Below are 22226 nucleotides of genomic sequence, written 5' to 3' on the forward strand. Positions count from 1 at the left end.
GAGTAATATATTATGTTGTTTTGTTTCCATAATATTTATTCTATTAGACTTAATCAACAATAAATATTCTTAGCTCGTAAGGACAATAAAAACATTATTCGTACTTATTTAGGAATAAAATTGCGTTAGTAACGTACTCGGTTCCTGTGTCGACGCGTATTCACGTGACAATAATATATTATTGTAATAATCCTTGCTACAAATTCTTTATTTAGGATTATAATATATATTTGTATTATTTTTGCCTAATATCCGGGCAATTTATATGTTTTGAAGAAACTCTATGTATATTTGAATTGGCTTTTTTTTAATTTTATTACCTATGATCTAGAATTTTTACTTCATATAATATTATGTAAATACTACATAGGTAGTATAAAAATCATCAATATCTGCTCATACTTTTTATATCGTAAATTAATGTATTTAAAAAGAATTCAAATGACATTACAAAGCCTATTGCGTGAAGAAAAAATGATTTAATAAATAACACCGTACTGAGTCATGGCATCTGTTAAAAGGTAGAGTGGGGAAGCCCGAATGCTATTGACATTCAGACAACGTCCCTGGTTCATACTACTGTCTGTCGAGTATAAATAAAGGACTAACAATAAGTGCATATCTCTGTCACTAAGTACGCAAAATCTCCATTATAAAGGTTAGGAATGAGGAAAATTTTGCAAAATAATTGTTATTTCCCTGAGGATAAAATCTACTATGTACTTACCTAGTATACTAATTGAAATGCTTTATATTTTGTTATATTTATACTAATCAGTCGATTCATAGCATAACTTGAGTATACTCTGTGTTCGACCATACATTAAACCTTAGATTATGTTCCTAAAATGTCTATAGGATTGGCTCTTAGTTTTTGAATAAAAGATTAAGGTCTAATGCCTCCTCCACACTACTCGCGAAGTTCCTCGGCGAAGTACTCGGCCGAAGTTGACTGAAGTCCGCGGTGCTACACTACACACTCGTTCAACTTCGCGAGGAACGCATACGTTCATATTCAGAACTAACTTCAGGTAACTTCGTGCCCTTTGACTCGGGCACAAAAACCGACAACAAACGGAAGTCGGCCGAGGCGAGGTAAAGTTGGACGAAGTAAGCCGAAGTGCCTCTCTACATTATTCTATTCGTCTAACCTCGTTCAACTTCGCGAGTAGTGTGGAGGAGGCATAAGGACGAAGAATATGGATCGTCATCACAATTTGTTAATTTTATACAAGTTAAATCAAATTGTATTAGACTGACTAGTACAAAAAGAGGCAAATATTTAAACAATGCTATTTTAAATTACTGGTATTAACACTAGCCTTTACCTAGCGACGAGTACTAATTAAAGCAGCAGTGTACGACATTGACAATGAGTGCATATTTGCACGCAATATAATACGTCAAAAACTCCGTTTTGTTATTGAAAATGACTTTCAATGAAATGTAACCATGCGTTTATATTACGTGAAAGTACATTCACAAGAAGATAAATAACATTGTACGTATACCGCGGATATTACGCTATAAATATCGTTACTTTGAACAAAAAGCAACTTCTAAAAAAAAATATTTTAACCTTAAAAATTTAAGATAGCGATAATATCGTATTGGGTTTTAATAAGGTTGTTTGTGGTTTTTCTTGTAATTAATTTTACGATTTAAATTTTATTTTTTATAGGATGTATAATGTAAATGCGTGAATTTTCGCTTCGTTTAGCACAATTTGAACCAAGTAGGTATATGTATTGTTTTTAATCTAGACGTACGTTTCCAAGATTGATATCTGTGACCTTCTATGCTGCTCTACATTTTAAGGTGAATTTTGATTTGATCTGTATTAAAATCTTCCTAAACTTGCATAACAGTTTTAAATTAATTTTAATATTTTTGTTTAGTTAAAATATTTATTTTATTAAAGGTATATCAAATTTACTACAATAGGCAAAAATAATAGGGACTAGGAAGTAGCAACAGGAACGAATTACACCTAATATTATACAATCAATGCAACGTAGACCAACAATAGCGTGGAAATGGAAAAATCTATTCAGAACACACGACCGTGTGTAGCCCACATCATCCTTGTTACATTGTGTTGTATTGGAATAAAGATTGATATTTATAACGTCTAAGATTGATATTTATAACGTTTATCAACCTTACAACCTATTTTTTACGATACAAATTACCAAGGCTATAAAGAAAATTTTAAGCGAAACATTTTGTAACTCTCACAATACTTTTCTTTGTTTTTTATATACATTTCAACGTCGACATCAAGGTGAGAGAATGAAGTACTTTTCTATTTCGTCCAACTCTTTTATTTTTAAATCGTTTGCCCAATAAATCTAAATTGATTGTGAATGGCTTATTGGAATCAGTGAGGCGTATAATTATGGTACTACTGCTAATAATAACATTTTTCACTAAATGTGCTAAAACATGTGGAATGTATCAGCCTTGATAGTAAGCGCACAACAGGAAATTTGTGCAGTCTATATAATAATAATAATAATAAAAGGGCGTAGGGATGTGACGACCCCATCGCCCACGGTTGGGATATCTATTGTTTACGTGATAATAGATATTCCACCCGTGCAATCAGTCAACCCGCAGGACACCTTGTGGCGGGGTGTCGGGGAGTAGCGACCCCGCGGGAACCGAGTGCTCCTGGGGGAGGCCCCTGTCTTCATCTCCGGCTTGCCTTCACCGGCCGGTCGGAGTGAAGCCTGACGAGGACAGGACCCCCACCTCTGGCTTGCCTTAAGCGGCCGGCCAGAGTGGAGTCGCGAGAGCTTTTAGCTCGAAGGGTGGATGCGAAGCGTAAGTGGCGAGTGGGCACGTGATGCTGGACCCTCAGGGAGCGCGTGATCGGAGTTTAAAGTCCAGGGACGCCTCTCCACCCTTAGCTGCTCACAATATGTTGCCCCCTTGTCGCACTATTGCAGCGACTTGTTTCGGGGGCCCATACAGTGAGAGGGCGAGTCACCACCTGCCACCATATTTTTACTTTCTTTTAGTAGAAAGGCAGGTGCCATAGTTTCCCATAGTCCCCAGTACCAGTCCATTTAGCATCCCAATCCATAGCCCAATTATTAAATTTCCATACCCTGCAATAGTCCTACATCGGCCGCGGACTGCCTAGGGCTGTATCTCTATAGTGCAGCCATGGGCAGGCTGCGGCTGGTGTCCCACAACACATTAAAAGTCTCGAAAGGGCCTCTGCGTGTTGGATCCGTGTCCCCACGTAAGCCTTCCAAAGATCCGGGTACCGTCCTTCTGGTGGTACCCGAGTATTATGGAGAAGAGAAACATAATAATAATAATAATAATAAATTCTTTATTGCACACCAAGTAAAATAACAGAGTAAAAAACAGCACATAGAAACAATGTACAAAAGGCGGTCTTATCACTTACAAGTGATTTCTACCAGACAACCTGTGATATTGGAAAATGCTGGAAGAATACATTTATGGAGGTGTGAGCAAAAGAGCACTTAATATTTAAAATAAATAAATAAATAAAATAACATACATATATTATATATAGTACACCAATATAATATATACCTACATATTATGTAATAATAATACATACAATGTTAAATAGTATACAAAAAATTTAAAATATAATAGATAAATTTATAACTGTTTATAACGAAAGATAATATTTTTTTACCAAACTATCGAACGTAGATATGGTTTGTGCATGTTTGATTGAATCTGGCAACGAATTCCAAAGATTAATAGCGTTCATAGTAAAAGAGTGATGGTAAAAGTTAGAGTGGTGAGATGGAATTAGAAGAGAAAGGGAGTAGGAGTCTATATATTATTATGTTAATTAAAATAACAAAATTTTGAATGGAATTAAAAATATTTTTTTAATTATTTAAAAGAATGTACTGCTTTTATTTTATTTTATAGCGACTTTTGTAAAATTTTTGGTGTAATATCCTTAACATCTGTACGCCAACGAGTAAAATAAAATTAGATGAACTGAAACAAGGCAAACCAAATTTTATAAATATGCTAAAGTTATGTAGCTACATCTACTGTTTTGTTCTTTGTTATTATGCATTTAAAGCTTCATCATATCAACTTATTTTTTTAAAGATGCAATCAGGATAATTTATTATCTTGTATAAAAAATCGTTTCTTATAAAAATATTCAGATGTTTTATAATAATTAATAATACTAATGATATGATGTAGAGCGCGTTATGAACATATATAATTAGGGTTAACTCTATTTTTTATCATTTTATATTTTCAAATTTTTGTTTGTTAAAAATTACAAATTGGACCTTGTGCTGCAAATATTAGTGTTCATCAAATTCAAAAACTCCTACCTACTAGCTAGGTATATTATAAATGCTTAATTTAAGTTTTCTTTTAATTTATACACGATACGTCCGAAGTACATCCAGTATAATATATATTCAGATTAAAAGGCTCAGGAAATAGCGATTGCGTCGCCTTACGAGTAATTCTTTTAACGTAACAACGCCTTGGGTTGGCCTTAGTGTCTCACGTTAATTTATGTATTATAGAATGTGATGTCAAAATTATTTCGTAAATTTCTAGTTTGGACAGCCTAGCAAAATTCAACGGAGATAATATTCAAAATAATAAATTCAAGTACTTTTAAGTTGTTCTTTGATAAGTTTTTTTATTGATAAGTTGGTAATGGTATTAAATCAATGTAATTATAGATAAAAGCTTTTGCTTCAACACATAGAGTAATTGACTGAGAGGTGTTCAGGGATACCTAATGGGTAACTGCCACAATTCGGGCGGAGAGCGAATGCACGGAGCGCTTGCGCAACACCCGGAGGCAACACGCTTGACCCTGAACTCAATTCGGCCACGACCATTTTGCAACTAATCACTGGTCGTTGCGCTTCAGGTGGACGTCGCGGGCCGTCGCCGGCACAAATGTAAACATTTACAGGCGGCAGTCGAACGCGCGAGGCCGAAACGGACGTGATCCCTGACATCATACACCATTTAATGACTATCCTTGTTCTAAGTACAACCGCTTGTCACCTTACGTGATTAATTTTAGCATTGAATTTGTCGTTGTTACTGTAAATTGAAGCGTGAACACACGGAGTCCTCATCTGCGCTATGAGTATCATGAGCATCAATAAATACTTCCTTTTACGACAAACTATTCGAGGTTGCTAGGCTTTAGGATAAGTTGTTTAGTTATGAACGTAATGTCGCAATAGGTTTTAATCTTTATTACTAAAAAAATAAAAGTTTGACTGTCTTTATCCATAGATATTAATATTACTATTTTAGCCCCGATAATCCACGGTCATCCACAAAGGCAGACCTCGTCAGATATATTATATTCATATAAGTATTAAACTTTGTTGATCAACTTTACTTTATTAGTTATTACGAAAGATGAAGAAAAAAATAAAAAATAATTCAGATGGATATAATTTGCCAAATTACCTTATTGCCATTAGTCGTTTCAGTGAGAGAAGGGGTTTGCGATATCCAAAAAATGTATGTAATAAATATTCATGGCCGCTTTCAAGCATAACTATTTAATTAAGACTAATCAAAAATTGCATAAAGTCTAATTTAGACAAAAACGAAGCAAGTCGATTTTCTAGTTAATTTTTAAGAACGCAGATAACTTGAAAGTTTATTTAGGTTATCGGGGATAATGGGATAATATCCTGTTCGTTTATTTCAAAATATTTTTTGTAGAGATTAGATAGACAAGGTTTTTAATTAAAAATAGCAACTCTTGTTGACTACAAAATAATCAATATTTCTTTTGTAAATCGTATCGTGTGTAACGGTAATTCTCAACATGTATCAATTATTTATGATTGATTAATTATTATTTGAATGTCAATAGTATGAATAAAAGTTAAAGAAGAAGAGACTTTTTGCATATTTCTTTTCTATAGGCTTGCATAAAGCGCGTAATTATGAATACATAAATTATGACTATTGTTAGATATCAAAGAAAAATTTCCGTTGCGTTATTGATTTGATTTTTTTAAGCAAATAATGATTTTCATCCGGCTTTCTATATATAAACTGTGCCTGATTACGAGCCTGGTTATGCTATAGACAGAATCAAGAAAATTGCTTCTCTTATAATTAAAATTAAATTCCTACATGGTAAATCTATAGTAAGGTAACAAATAAACATTGGAATTTGGATTTCCGATAATTAATGTTGTGGATGCATACGCGTTAGTGTTTAATCTTTACTCGATTCTTGGAAAAAATCTCTACTGAGGTTAGTAAAAAAATTTTACTGACTATTGTTCTGGTACACAAGTTTTTTTGAAGTAGTGTTTTTATAACCGAATCAAAACATCAAAACAATAATTTAGAATAAAAAAAAGGGGAAAAACAGCGAAGCTTGTTTCATTCATTTTAATTTGATGGAACTATAAATCACTCTATTGACGTCATGCATATAATATTAGGTAGGTATTAAGAATTAGTTTTTAATTGCAATGTTTACAGTTTGTTAATAATTTTGTCTATTAGTGGGAACCTGTATCATTTAACCATTTTATATGTTAATGAGTTTTGCTATTAATTTTCGTTCTATGTCGTATAACTGTCGCTAATATTTTTGTCGTAGGTTGTATAAATCATATATACAGAGATATCGATTTTTAGTTGATACACGATCAACAACTCGACAAAGATTTGGATTCAGAATCTATTCTGTTATTATTTAAAAGAAGCTTTTTTCAAATAAGACGTTAGCCGACGCAAAAAATGAGCATAGGTATAACCGATGAGGATATACAGAATATAAAGTTTCCAAAAAACCTGTATTTATTATTTTATGCTACAAGAACAGATGAGCGATTTATCATGTTTTACACATGTAATTCACTACACATAACAATAATTTACATAGCCCGTTCAAACATTTCTATAATATTATAAATGATGTAGAGCGGACAACGCATTATTTTATATCAGAGAATTAAACGCGGGTAAGGTTAGTTTGTGACATTGACTATAAACATATTTAAAACCTTGCTAACTGTAAAATGAACGAAATTATCATAACTGGACATTATAAATATTAGTGAATCCATAATATCAAAGTGAAGGTATCAACGAATATAGATGATTCGCTGAGTCGTTTGATATTTGCCAATAAAGTCATTTTTTTGTGATAAGTTTAGTTCACAGGTCTCTTTCGCATAACTAGTTGTGACCTTCGAAGATTTCCGATGTTTACTTTCCTTATTTAGTTTATGGCCTCCGACTTTGTAGGTGGTCGCTCAGATTAATTTTGTCCTTTTACAGTATTTCTTACGATCCTTCTACACACAGTCTGATGATAATTATATGAAATAACTTCAGGTTTGGCTATTCGTGTCAAGTTCATAAACTGATATTACTTAATCGCTCTAAGACACGTTTCGATTAATCAGTCATTCTAATTGCTGTTTACTCGATCATAGCTGGCTCTGTGCGGTTATTCTTGATGTCCTCTACTGAGATAATTGGAAGAGCATTTTATGCAAGTCATGTAAGTTTGCTCAACAGAACTAAGGTTAAAATCTAATAATTGCCGAAGAATGTTTTGCCTCGTTTCAACACCGCGCTCGCGCTGAGGAGCCGAAAATTGTTTATATGTGAATCATTGCCATGAGTTTTGAATTCTATTAAAACGTCATGATAAGGTGTTGGAGGATAGTAGGGAGTTAATCTCATGTCAGTGGCCATTCGACGTGACCTTACGTCACACGTCCACCGTTTTGCGCCGACACACGCGATGGGAATACTAACGTCTGCAAAACGCCTTGGTGAATCCTTGGCTTCAAAACCGAGCTCCTTTCTTAGACGATTGCATTTAATGAACGTTTAAATCTTATCACCTTTTGAATTGAATGTAAAGTAATCTCGGTTGGGCAAAACGTTTGTTTTATGGATCTTGAGCGACAGAGCGTTAATATTGTATATCGTCAACATCGATCAAGTATTTGCACATCGACATCAGTTTACATAAGGAATGCTCATTAGAATGGTGTGTCCTTCATATTCTATTTGAATCGTAGTAGTATATATTTTTAAGCATATTCAGAATAAAGGATGGCTATTGTTTACCTTTTCTCTTGATCTTTACAGAGATAACCTTTGTAAATCTTTGACTCTACATTTCATTTGTGGCTTATAAAATGCTATATTATAATATTTTGCTTTTCTTATCGAGTTAAAAGCTTATCTCTGTAATATATAAAAAAAAAAAAAAACGAAATTAGTTATATCTATTAATTTTTCCAAAATACTTACACAGTTAATTATGTTCACAGAATTAATAAGAAATATTTTATCTTTATTTTATGATACACATTTCTCATGAATTAATTTATATACAATTATTATTTATTATCGATAAATAAACAATGTTCATAAGTAACTTTCAAACAAACTGCTCTTTCTGTCACATGATTCAGACGGTGCAAGCTGATTTCATAATTGCGAGCGGATTCATCTTATATTCACTAGAGTCTCACCTGCGGGCGTCCGATAGGTACTGCGAAACAACGCGGTTCCTTTCCACCGCCTATCGAGTTAGAGCACACACACTACCCGAAAGTGGACTGCGAATATCCAATACGCAACATACGAAGGTGAGGGCGCTAAGGTTGCGAGAGCGCGGGCCGCGCGTAAATCGCGTAGTGGAACTACGAAAACTGCGCCTGCGCTCAACGTGCAAGCGTGCTCGGTACTGCCACCGCGCGCCACTTCCACGCTCTTTTATCACATCGCTCTTCGCCCGCCTTAAACTTGACTTTTTGCGATTTGACGTCACGATATATTCGTTTTATTAATATTTTTTAAGTTGAATACAAATACAATATAGATTCCAAAGGTAATAGTGATTTATAACGAGGAGGTACCATCAATGTGCACTTGAAAGCTCTTAAATATTTTTCTTTGGAGTGATTTTGTTTTTAACGATCCGTTCCTTATAAAAAAGTTGATGCTTACAGTATTGTGCGCAACTATGAAAGAAGAAATAAGTACATAATAAAAACACGAATGATAGAAATCATCAAAAGAATTTAATTAATAATTATATCGAAGCTGGAACCTGTGGAAATTTCTGATAAAAAATTCCACAAATAAATTTTATATATTTGATGCTGTCATTATTTTTTAACAATAAAAAACATTGTCGGCATATTATGCGAAATCAAAAGATGACGTATATAATATCTCATTTGTAGTGTTTGTAAATTTATATCCATCACCATCAGGAATACGCAGAATTTTTCAACAAATTAAACCTTTTTAAAGATGTACCTAGCATAAAAAGCGAATTACATGTAATTCGCTTTTCGCTGATCATGATCAGCACTAAGATTATATAAGAGATTAAATTTATTTATTTATTGAATATCGATTTCATATGATTAATTTTACAAATAATATGTATGTGATGCAAGTGAATTTCATGAAAATTATTCCGGTCTTTGCATTGCAGAACAAGGAACATGTCTCTATGGTAGAGCCTTTTTTTTTATAGTGCGGAAATTTTCCAAAGATGAGCCTCACAATAGATTTTATTATATTTTTAAAGTATTTATACTATATCTTCCATGTTTTTATATTCTTGATTGTTTATTTACCTGATACCGGTATACGTAGTTGTGAATATTGATAGCTCTACGATGTCTTATAAAGGATTAAATGTTATTTTAAAACGTTTTAAAGTCATAATATTTGATGATCTGTAGTTTATCGATAAATTAAACATAAGAAGATAGTTAGTTACGTGAAGAGGAAAAAAAATTGTTATGTTTTAAAATAGATATACAATTTCTTATATATATTTTTGAAACATTTTTAACAGATGAATTTGTAAATTCTGATGTATAATAAATGCTGAAGCTTATATCTATATAGGACGGACGAATTACGGAAATATCCGTAATACCTAATTGTTAAAGTAATCTCGAATCTATACAATAATAATAATAATGGCAAGCAACAAGCAATGTTACATTGAACTCCATCGTGATAAATACAAACAAGTTAATGAATAAACGACGGAATTTCCAATAGACCTTAACAAGGATCTGAAATTTTCTGTGTTTTTATTGGATTTGGATCGCATAAAGGGCTCCATTACCAACAAGTGGGGATATCCGTAGATTGAAAATCCATACTAATATTATAAATGCCGAAGTAACTCTGTCTGTCTGTCTGTTACTCAATCACGCCTAAACTACTGAACCAATTTGCATGAAATTTATATTATATATTTTATACAATTTGTATACAATATAGCAAGTAATTTATACTTGCTAAGTAAATAAATAAGATACGAGTATACGGTAATTTGAGCATCGTAGCGTTGGTAGACTTTTAGCACTTTTAGTGACATTTTGCAGGGAAGGCCCCGATATGGGATGTTTTTATTATTAATGATAGAGTTTTTAACGCTTCGATTTATATAGGAAGTATGAATAAAAATTATTGTCTGTATTTATTTTCAGGCGTTCGTCTTTCAAATGGACAATCTACTACTAAGACACAAATAAGGGTACTACGGCGCGCCGCTAAAAGATCATTCTTCGAGACATCTTTTTACTTTGAGATTTCGTACGGCTTCCTATATGTTTAATTTAAATATCTATGTATCTATTTACAATATTCTTGGGGTATTTTGTATAAAAAGTCATTATAGTAATGTTTTGACGCCGTTACCGCCACTAGCAACTTTTTCCCAATATTGTGAAATTGCGGAAGTCAACTTGCAACTGTAGTGAAATACCTTTTCGTTTCATAGAAAGGGTCAAGGTTACGGTTAAAAGTGATTACCTTCGTATATGACGTAGCTCCGATACGATGCATACATATAAGGAACTTATTTATAGTTTAGTTTTAAGTAAATAAAATAATTTTGTTTAAAAGACTAAGTTTTTTTTTAAATCTTTTTTAAGATCTGGTCATTTATTGTTGGCCATAACATACTTAATAGATTAGTTTTATTTTATGTAATGGTTAGCACTTTATGATGTGGGAATTTTACGACATAACGCAAGCTTAATAATACCTACCTACGTAAATATGTTATGCCTGAATATATCATTCGAGCTCGTGACCCATAACAGCGTTGAATCAATTAGCATTTGATAACGTATAACTAAGGTTTTTATTTACGTTTATTTTGTGCCTCAATTATAAAATGCCTTAATGTGATCATAGTACACAGAACCTATACGTAGGTATAACATCCGTATTTGAATCGTTAAGGTAATTTCCGTTTAACCGTAATTCATTAAGAAACTTTCCGATAGTTTTTATTTATTTATTCTCTATTATCTGTTCGTCATCATTAACTATACCTAACGGTAAATTGTCTGCTGTTTTTGCCGTAGCAAGATTCAATAGTTACAGGTATAAATTTTTTTGTGCCGACATCTCTGTGATTTGTGTTGCTAAAATGTAGCATATAAACATCATAATATAAATAATAAATTTAGTATTATGACAAAGTTAAAATTTTGATTACCCACTAATATAAAAACCGGCCAAGTTCTAGTCGGACTCGCGCACGAAGGGTTCCGTACTATCAATAGAATATCATTTATTGTATGGGGACCCCCCTAAATATTTTATGGTTATTTTTTTAATTTTTAGTATTCGTTGTTATAGCGGCAACGGAAATACCTACATCATTTGTGAAAATTTCAACTTTCTAGCTATCACGATTTATGAAATACAGCCTGGAGACAGACATGTGTCTGTCTCCAGGTAGACAGCGGAGACTTAGCAAAAGGATCCCGTTTTACACTTTACGGACCCCTAAAAAGAGTTTAACATTTTTTTTTATTTCTTTACTCTTTTTATTACCTATTTAATATCTACCCTATTTATTCAAGTTAAGTTCTTAATTTGGTCTTCTTTATCGTCTTTAAAAACTTAAGTGATTGTGTTGTAAATTTGAAGATGTTAAACCATACTACTCAAGTCACTCTCTAGTATAAATGTTGGATACCTAATATTTTCTCTGTAGATTTTTAAATTTTATATTTTAAAGGTTTATATCCTAATTAATCATCATCAGTTCCGCCACCCATGATTAAGTGCAATTTTCTGATATTATAATATGGATTTTACTTGTGATTACTTGTCATTGACCTTTGATATTGAAATAAACGTTCATCAAACTGACAATGACCGTCGTTTCGAGAATCTACTTAACTTATGAGAATCAATATCTGCAACTTCTAATTAATTATGCGTGCAATAAAAAACGCATTAAGTTCTTACAAGACAGTATTTAAAAATTATAATCTTTAAATTTTCCTTTCAAACAAATTAACTAAAAGTATATTAAATCTAAACTTTGGACCTTTTAAAACTCACCTAATGCTTATAAAAAGCGTAGTCTTGTTCATAAGGATAAAAAGCAGCATTTTTTTGTATGATTACAATTTTTTGAACTTAAAAAATTATATTTTGTACAATGAAAAAAAGTATAATGCTTATCCATTATAATTAATTTATAAGTCTTAACAAACACAAAGGTGTAAATTAATTTGACATTGCGCAAAATTTGATGTCCGGGTACAATTACAGATGTATCTACAATGGTAAAAATAATACGTCATATATGGTGTTTTCATTTATTCAAACATTTGGCGCTATTTCATAAATTGTTTTACTTGTTTTCTACTCTACATCCTGTTTAAACGACGCAACGTAGCGTTTGATGAAATTGTTTACAAAAAATAGGTTATTGAGATGTCATTTTATGTTTATTGCTTTATTTGGATACAGAAACGATGTAAATTTATTTTTTTCATATTCAAAATTCACGCAATCTTTGGATTCTGTAAGGAGATAAGTACCTTTTTTCAAAAGCCGGTTTTTCATTAGCCTGAAATGTATAATGCAAATCAACAAGATGCAAATCAAGAAAATTTGATTAAAACTTATAATTACAGGTAGGTACAATGCCTATGCATATAGGATATAATCCATAAGTTCAACATATTAATATTTTATCAATAAAATAGGCATTTTATTATTTCAATTAATTACCTACTTTGTTCATGAATTATGCTCAAATTTATAAGTCAGAGAATTTCAAGGTTTTTGAACTTTGTTACATTTGGGTTTATTCGGCGTCTTTATTTTTTATTCATTTTGAGCGTGTGATTATTAAAAATCTCCATTCATTGCTCGTGGTCAGCATCCGGTTCGACCGGTTATTTACCGAAATTCTAACTTTATTTTCGACATTGTATGAGTTTATACAAAGCATATCTACAAATCATAATAGTCAAAAGAATGTAAACTGTAAAGTTACACGGCGGATTTGAAATCCTTTCATCCCATATGTTCTTTTCGTTTGTCTATAGCCTTAATGATAATAATAAATAATTAATGATTATATGAATACTATGTTTGTTATAAACGATGAAAAAAAACCGGAATGGACCGATTCGTATGAAATTTTGTGTGCCTATTGGTAGATCTGAAAATCGTCGGACATCTATTTTTTATCCCCCTAAATGCAGAACAACGTTTGCCGGGACAGCTGCTATGATATATATTTACACCTTTGTGTAAATATCTCGTAACATTTTAAAACTTCAGTACTGTATTTTCCGCTTTTTCAGTTATTTATTATTCACATTCACACATCTATGTAAAGTATATCGATTTAACGGTGATGCGCACGATGCATTGACATCAACACAATCTGATAAAACAATGTGCTTACGGCTTGAAATAACGTCGGGTTTCCACGTCTGTTTTTTATATCATTTCCTACTACGTAAGTGTAACTAAGTACTAAGTAAAATGGTTGAATATAGAAGGATGTATTTATAAGTATAACTTATAAAAGTTATAAATGTATCCATGTAATATATAGTTATATGTTTTCATATATCATAATCCTTTACAATCCTTGTTACAAAATTGTAGTAGTTGTGTACAAAATTAACAAGGATTGTAAAGGATTATGATATATGTTTTGTAGATCACGTTTTTTTTTAAACTGTAAAGTAATAAAATTTAGTGAGAAAATTGCTAGGAAGCAAAAGCTAGATAATAATATGTAGATTATTCGAAAGGACAGCCGCAGCTTGAATAATGGAAATTTGAATTACAATAAAAATCACGGAATATGAAAAAATTGACCGTTATGGTGGCTATAAAAGATTAAAGCATATATTCTTATTCACGGTAAATGTACATGCCCAATATTTACAGCCATTAGTATATAATTGTCTGTTATTAAATCGGCTAAAATTACATTGTAAAGTTTAAGTTTGACGCAATAAAACTCGTAGCCAGTATTAAATATAGATAATAATTATTATTCGAGAAGCAGAGCGGAGTTTTTTGCTTAGAAAATATCGATCTATGTTATAATGGTTAGGAAAATCCGTTTGCACGTTTGTTATGATCAAAAAATTTTCCACACTTGCAAATATCGTGGTTAAATACCGCAATGCACGCGTACTTAATTTCTCATAAACAAGAATAATTTTCAAGTTCAATTATATAATAGTATGATCATGACTTAGATACATTGTGCATAATAAAATGTACAATAACAATTATGTAGTTATACTTTTGACTCTAGGGGGATATTGCAGGTTGCTCTTATTACGTTGAAACTTTAAGTAGAGGTATATGAATTTTCCATTTATATCTTTGATTCAGTTATAATTTATAGAATTGATATACATATTAAGGTTTAACGAATATGATTAATTTAGAAAAGCTTTCTTTTTAAATATGCGCTAACACTACTTTATATCAATATCATCAACTTATTTTGTAAGATTTAGATAATATAATGCATGCAAAACTTAAAACTATACCTACCTACTTGAACCTTAGTCAAACCAAATTAATTCCAATCATGAAATATATAATTCACATAAACACATTCTAATTATAATAATAATTATCATTATAAAACATTCTATATTTACCTACTATTAAATCAAGGATTGAAACTAGTGTGCGTACAGTTATGCATATAACTCTATATAAATTATAAGTTGTTTTAATTCACTTAGTGGTTGTCTACACTGAGTAATAAAACGTGATATACCTTCCAGCAGGGACTATAAAGACTGAATGTTACATATTACTGTAATGGAAGGACAAAAAAGCTGTATAACATAAATTTTGCAACATAATTGATTATCATAGGTACTCGCTTGACCTTGTTCGTATAATGACGACGAAAATATGTAAACGATATGTCCAAAGGCCATAAAGTCCTCTTTGATCAAGTTAATATTTTAATAAATTTAATATATTCTAGTTTTAATAGAGTGTGTAAAGTTCCGCTCTCACGCGAATTAACACGTGCACATAGAATTTTATTTGAATGTGGAATTGGGTTCCGCACGAAAACACAAAAAACGCCTGATACGATTCCTGTGTCTATTTTGTATGTCTGTTGCAGCAAATTTTCTCCAAAACTAAGTCAATTAAATAAGCATATGAACTTTCCAATTGTGGATGGGATTAAAGTTATACGGACGGAAATAATAAGACCAGCTTTCCAAATTGAATTGTATTTTAAATGAAATGGCATTGGGGCAATATATAGTAAAAGCTATACGACGAACGAAAACGAATATAGGTCACTTCTCTCTACCAAAAAGAATAAATAAGTCTCTCTAACAAGAAAATTTATAAGATTTCAAGGGTTACAAATAGTGTTGCCCAAATGCAAGAACAAGACGAGACTTAGCCAGTCTTGGTCTTGGTCTTGCGCCAATACACCTGGTCTTGGTCTTGGTCTTGGTCTTGCGCTCCCAGTCTTGGTCTTGGTCTTGGTCTTGCAGCAAGAGTCTTGCAAGTCTTGCAATTACCTATTAGTCTCTTACTATTTATTACAGTTTACTTTAAATCTTAGAAAAACGAATTAGAATTGGAACATTGTGAGATTGAATTAACATAGCCATAGTGATCAAGCAGATTAATAAATAATTGAAGATTTGTTATGAAATTCGAAAAATCAACTGACCTATATTATGTCGTTTTCCATGGAAGTAGGTAACTGTTTCTTAATAAACATTTATGATTTATAAGCTTACATTTGCTAAAACATGTAAAAAAACAAATTAATTACAATTATAATATAATATACCTCTACTTACTAGAATGAATTTACATGAACATCTACTTACCTACCTATCCTTACCATTTTATTCTAATCATAATACTACTTGCGTGATCAGTATAATGACAGTTGTATTCATTTTCATTCTAAGCACTCTGAAACTTATTTATTCTATGGAACACCTGTAGGTACTCTTAAAAAAATTCGAAGTTATTTTGCATGAGTAACTATACCTACTATGGCGGCGATCAAATAGTGTCAAATGTTATGATTTCGGCGTGGCGGCCACGATTGTTTTAGATTTCAAAAGAAGCCGCCAAGTTTTTCGGAAGTACATGTATCATAACCATGTACTTCCGAAAAGCGGCAAATTTCTTTGAGAAGTAAGTACAAAACCTTTGATGCCGCATTATCAAAGTGCCGATGGTTAAAACATAACTATGCATGCACTCAGTTTGATTTTAATAGATATTTTTTTTTATTCGCTATGTTTATGGTAGTAATGCGCATAGGTCCAGTTTTTCATATTCTTTGATACAGTTTTTTGCGTCTCATAGAATTCCTAAGCGTACCTACCTAGTTATACACCGAACTGTTACACCTAACTACTCAGTGAAATAACGCTAAGTCCTAGCTGCAAGACGCAAGAGTCTTGCAGGCTAAGTCTTGTTCTTGCTCAAGTCTTGCACGGTCAGTCTTGGTCTTGGTCTTGATAAAAATACGCGGTCTTGTTCTTGGTCTTGGTCTTGCAAAAACGCAAGACGCAAGACCAAGACTGCAAGACCAAGACTGAATTTGGGCAACACTAGTTACAAAAAATTTGTATGGGTACATTTATCTTCACGCTAGGTAATACGTACCTACTCAGTTTTATCACTACTGCAGACTACTATTATCAGGGACCAACAAAATTTTACATACTTACTTTACATTTAAAACAATTTTCCTTAATAGAATACGTATCTGTCTGTATCGAGAATCGACTACGACGTCTTATTTATTCTTAACTAGCTTCCGCCCGCGACTCCGTCCGATTTATTTTTTTCTACGTATTTTTCCGGGATAAAAAGTATCCTATTTTATGCCCAGGATAATAAGGTATAATTATACCAAGTTTCATCGAAATCGAACCGTTAGTTTTCACGTGATGCCCTCACATACAGACAGACAGACGGACAGACAAACAGACAAAAAAATTTTTAATCACATATTTGGGTTTAGTATCGATCCAGTAACACCCCCTGCTATTTATTTATTCTTTCAATATTTTCAATACAGAATTGACCCTACAGATTTATTATATGTATAGATATACTTACCTATATGATATTTTCAAAATGAAATCTCTTATATATGTGTGAGTTATCATAAGAAGTCAATAATAGTAAATGACTATTCAAATAATAATTAATTATTAACTTTGATCAGCATATGCAGAAGGTAAACGAGCTACACATTTCCTGATTAAAACATTTTTAGTTTGAATAAAAACAATTTCATTTGCAAACGAAAATCTTTATATATCTTCATTTATTTTCTGTATGGATTTATATTATACTTTTTAATATATTTTTTTTAAAATATTGTTACAAGAAATGGGCTTATTTATTTTACTTTATTTATTATTTTTATATTTTTTATTATTATACCTATTATATATTAATTATCTAATATTCGGACGATACAAATAGGTACTTCGTTCAAAGCATGAATATGTTAATTTTTTTTAAACTATCAGAAGTGATTCTAGACCATTTGTAGACTACTCAGACAAAATACAAAAATACTCTACAAAATACTCTACAAATGGTATAAAACCATTTGTAGAGTATTCGGCTTTTGTTGCTACCTTTCAAAACGTTTTTCGTATAAGAATGTTTTTTTATATTTTCTACGAATAGCGACGAGGAACATCGATAGAAAAATTATTTGGAATATGTAATGTATACATATTATGATTTATTAATTAAATTGATCTACATACGTATAATATAATAAGTAAAAAACATTTTTGTTCATTATTCAATTTATACAACGCTAAAGATATTGCACTTGTGTGTGATGCACGTGGAAAAATTAAATATATTTTACATATAAAAAATACGTAAATCTGAGTCGTATAATTTTAAAACATGGAGTTTATTGCTTACATGTCACGAATATTCTTTACGGTTTATAATAATGTGTCATAATTATTATAGATAAACAAAGATCATGGTATATAGAAGCGGGTCTATAATTATTATCTACTAACATGCGTGTAAAACTCTGACGTAGGAATAATAACATTATTCCTTTATAAAACAGGTTTCTTTAATTAATACTTGTATAGGGCTAGATCTAGAAAATTATTAAAATTGCAACGATTCATAGAAATAGATTAATCGTGGATACCACTTTACCATATGTTGTATAAACTATAGCACCTGGTTTATAATGCAAGGATTAATATAGATAGATACATAATGATTAGAGGGGAATCTTATTCAACAATCTAATACCTACTTCGAAGATACAATTTTCAACAAGAAAAATAACTGTTATTTTAGTTTATTAAAGAAAATCATGGTATTAACTAGATAGATATATAACAAGCAGTTAAAAAGGGAAAATCCGAAAACTGTGACTGTATGACTTCAAACCTATTTAATAAATAGCACATCTAAGTAATATGTAGTAATTAATAATATCAAATATTTTTTATTTTTTACTTTTCCGTTTTTGAAGTCGGTTGTTTTTAACGTAGTTATTTTTATTTACCTAAATAACTTTGTGCGACTCAAAAAACGCTAAACAGTAATTGCAAGCAGCAAGAACTTTACTGACAGCAAACTGACAGTTTAATGAGTCGCATTGCTAGCAGACATTTGTCTCAATACAATGTTAGCTACAACGATACCTTCATTTTATACAATTATCCAGCATAAACAACAAAATATAGTGCAAATTTTACTAAAAAAATCAAGACTTTTTTAAGGGACCCAAAACGAATCAATTGAATTAACATTTATTGAAACATTAAACTTTGAACTAGGTTTGCATTTACCTTCAATTCTCCACGGAATGCGCAATTTGCCACAATCACATTTTCTTAAAAACATTTTTTATATTCATAGGCATGTATGCTAATTGTGATTATTGTTTGGATAAGAAGCAATACTTTAGTATCACATAAATGACATCAAAGTAAATTTAAACAGTTGTTTATGAGTATTAACTTACAAAGACGTGGTCATCGATCATAATTATTCACTAAATGGACAATATCTTCGATTTTTTATTTGCCTGTGATTATTATGGGGGTTATATTTTTTGAATTTTATTTGGTACCAATGCACATGACGCAATGACGGCGATTGAAGTAACATTTTAAAACATAACCTTCAGTACCTAGTGTTATCTTTTTACTATAGGGTAGGTACATAAATTATTAAAATTAAATCTACGGATCTAAAATTAAAAAGGGAAACGAAATAAGATTATATTTCTTATATTTGAAATGCTAGTAGATACATTCCGAATAGGTACATGAAGATTTTTCTCTCTTGGATGCATTAACTTATCTATTATGGGTTGAACTAAAAAATAAAAAAAAGTTGTGTGGTTTTATGAAACCACGGTAAAAGTGAAACTTTTTTTCACACTATAGACATTTAACTAAAAATTATCGTATTTGTACGATAATTATCGTACGTATCGTGCGTCACGCGACATGCGCTACACAGACCAAAAAGTTTGAGACGATGTAATAAAAGTTTCACTTTAATAAACTATAATCATTTTCAACCAGATAAACGATAACTTTCTGAAAGAGTATTAAAAATGAACCTTTTTGTTTTTACCTCATGCTATATTATTTAATATTTTACGGAAAACTGACTATTCATATTTTGTCATACCTACTTAGGGTTTTCTAATTTATAATCACAGGCTCTATATTATTAAGAAATGATTCTAAGCTTCATGTATATTATTATATGTTTATTATGGCCTTACTCAATAACATCTATGAGGAAATAAAGTAATTACTAATTACGTATCCTGTAATTATAATATATTTTATATAGTAACAACTTATAAATCGTAAATTATTTGGAAAGAAATTAATGTTTTTTTTTTGTGACAGAGTAAAAAATATTCATCATTTATTTTATTACTGTAAAAAATTACTTGATATTCTTCAAGATGACATGTTGTGCATATTTAATAAAAATTAAAAAAAGTAATTACACAATGTCTCCCAATTGGTTGGCCTTTGAAGTATGTAGAAACCATTGAATCCACAAAACTTATTTAATAATATATATAATAATGTTTTATAAATGGATACATAATAATGCTCTTTTATTTCTGTTTATTTTTCAACATGACAACTTGAAAAACTGAAAATTAGCTCTTATGGAGCAACCTTTCGTCACACCCCTTTATTTCAACTCGCTGCAATTATAAAAAAAATGTATGCTTGTACTAATGTACGTACACAAGTAAGAAGTGAAACTTCTTTATGACCTTATTTTTCAAAAAAATAATTTACTATATGCAACTTTACAGAAATACGTCGAATCACGAGTGGTAGGGATAAGAAAAATATGGCGCGTAACGGAAAAATGGCACGAGTAACGAAAAAATGTTACACTAAATGTTTTTTCAACCCCGATAAAGAAGTTTCACTTCAATAACTGCAACCAAATTACATTTAAAAATTAGTATATTAATTGCACGCTCAGAAACAATTCATTGTTTTTCACTACTCTACGGGAAATTCCGGATGACAAAAAATGTAATGTATCTAGAGATATAATACCTAGAGATATCATAAAAAAGTAATGGCTATGTTGAGTAGATGAAATCTCTATTATATATAATTACTTTGAATAAACGATACCGACATTGCATTAAATTGTTGCAATAATTATATACGGGTTATTTTTTTTATCACAATAGAGGTAGGTCACGGAAATAATAACTTTAATGTTACTTATATAATTCAGAAAAAAATATTTATAAAACAAAGTTGCGCAATGGTAAGCATTATAATAGTTCAAAGTTATTATTTCAGAATAAAATTAAGATTTTATATATGTTAATATTAATGTTGTTGAATACTTTGAAATTTCCTACTATATATGAAAACTAGCTTCCGCCCACGACTTTGTACGTGCATCCCCGTTTTTCCCCGTTCCCGCAAGAATTTCGGGAAATCCTTTCTTAGCGGATGCCTACGTCCTAACATCTACCTGCATGCCAAATTTCAGCCCGATACGTCCAGTGGTTTGGGTTGTGCGTTGATAGATCACTATATCAGTCACCTTTGAGTTTTATATATATAGATAATATTTAATGTCTGAGCTGTTATAAGCTATAAGTGAAGTCCCATGTCCCCTAGTGGGGTAAGGGGCAGATACATTATACATCTGTTTCACTGATCGATTTTCTTTAGGGACAAGTAGGTGATCAGCCTTCCGTATCCTGCCAGACCGAGACATTTTTTTTCTTCATCTCCACCGGGAATCGAACCCTGGACCAAGGGTTAAGGGCTCTACGCCCACGCATCAACCACTGTACCAAGGAGGCGGTATAGTGTTATAGCTATACTAAATATTAAAAACCCTAAAGGGTTAACAGAAATTATCGAAACCATAATTTCAGTTTGTTAATAGCACATTTTTGTCAATTTCTATATGTATAAGTAGAATAACGTAGTAAATAAGAAAATTATGCTATCACACAAAAATTAGGAATATTATATTTGCTCTACAAACATAACTATTAACTATAGGTATGGTTAACCGAATAAAGGTACTACTTAGTACTTACCGAGGGTCAATTATTATTTGGGGGTCGATAAATTTATACTTTATCGCTGTCTACTTATTTTTATATAACAGGGTGATGTCTACCAATTTAAATCTATGTTCTCTGATAACTGTGATAACTAAAAAATGAATTACTTTTACACTCACCGTGTTATAGTAAGTCTATATCTTATCATCTCAGGAATTCATCATTATTTATTATCTATTATATATCATAATACAAGAATTATAAAACACAATAAGATTCTATTTGGTTATCTTTCGGCCGTGCTCACATGTCTGTTGATAGA

At 31.3% G+C, this 22226-nt stretch overlaps 1 protein-coding gene across 3 annotated transcripts in view; it reads right to left on the reverse strand.

The window, feature by feature from the left end:
* LOC123692871 (elongation of very long chain fatty acids protein AAEL008004) overlaps positions 1–22226 on the reverse strand; it is a 36416-nt gene that overhangs the window by 12420 nt on the left and 1770 nt on the right. For 2 of the 3 annotated variants that reach the window (XM_045637681.1, XM_045637685.1), the window contains exon 1: positions 8523–8732. The exons of the other annotated variant lie outside the window; for it this stretch is intronic. The gene's annotated coding sequence lies outside the window, so the exon portion shown is untranslated. Of the gene's footprint in view, positions 1–8522; positions 8733–22226 lie in introns of those variants that run through there. 3 annotated transcript variants of the gene reach the window in all.

The sequence above is a fragment of the Colias croceus genome, chromosome 6 (assembly GCF_905220415.1).
Source record: "Colias croceus chromosome 6, ilColCroc2.1".
In the NCBI taxonomy this organism is placed as follows: Eukaryota; Metazoa; Arthropoda; class Insecta; order Lepidoptera; family Pieridae; genus Colias; species Colias croceus.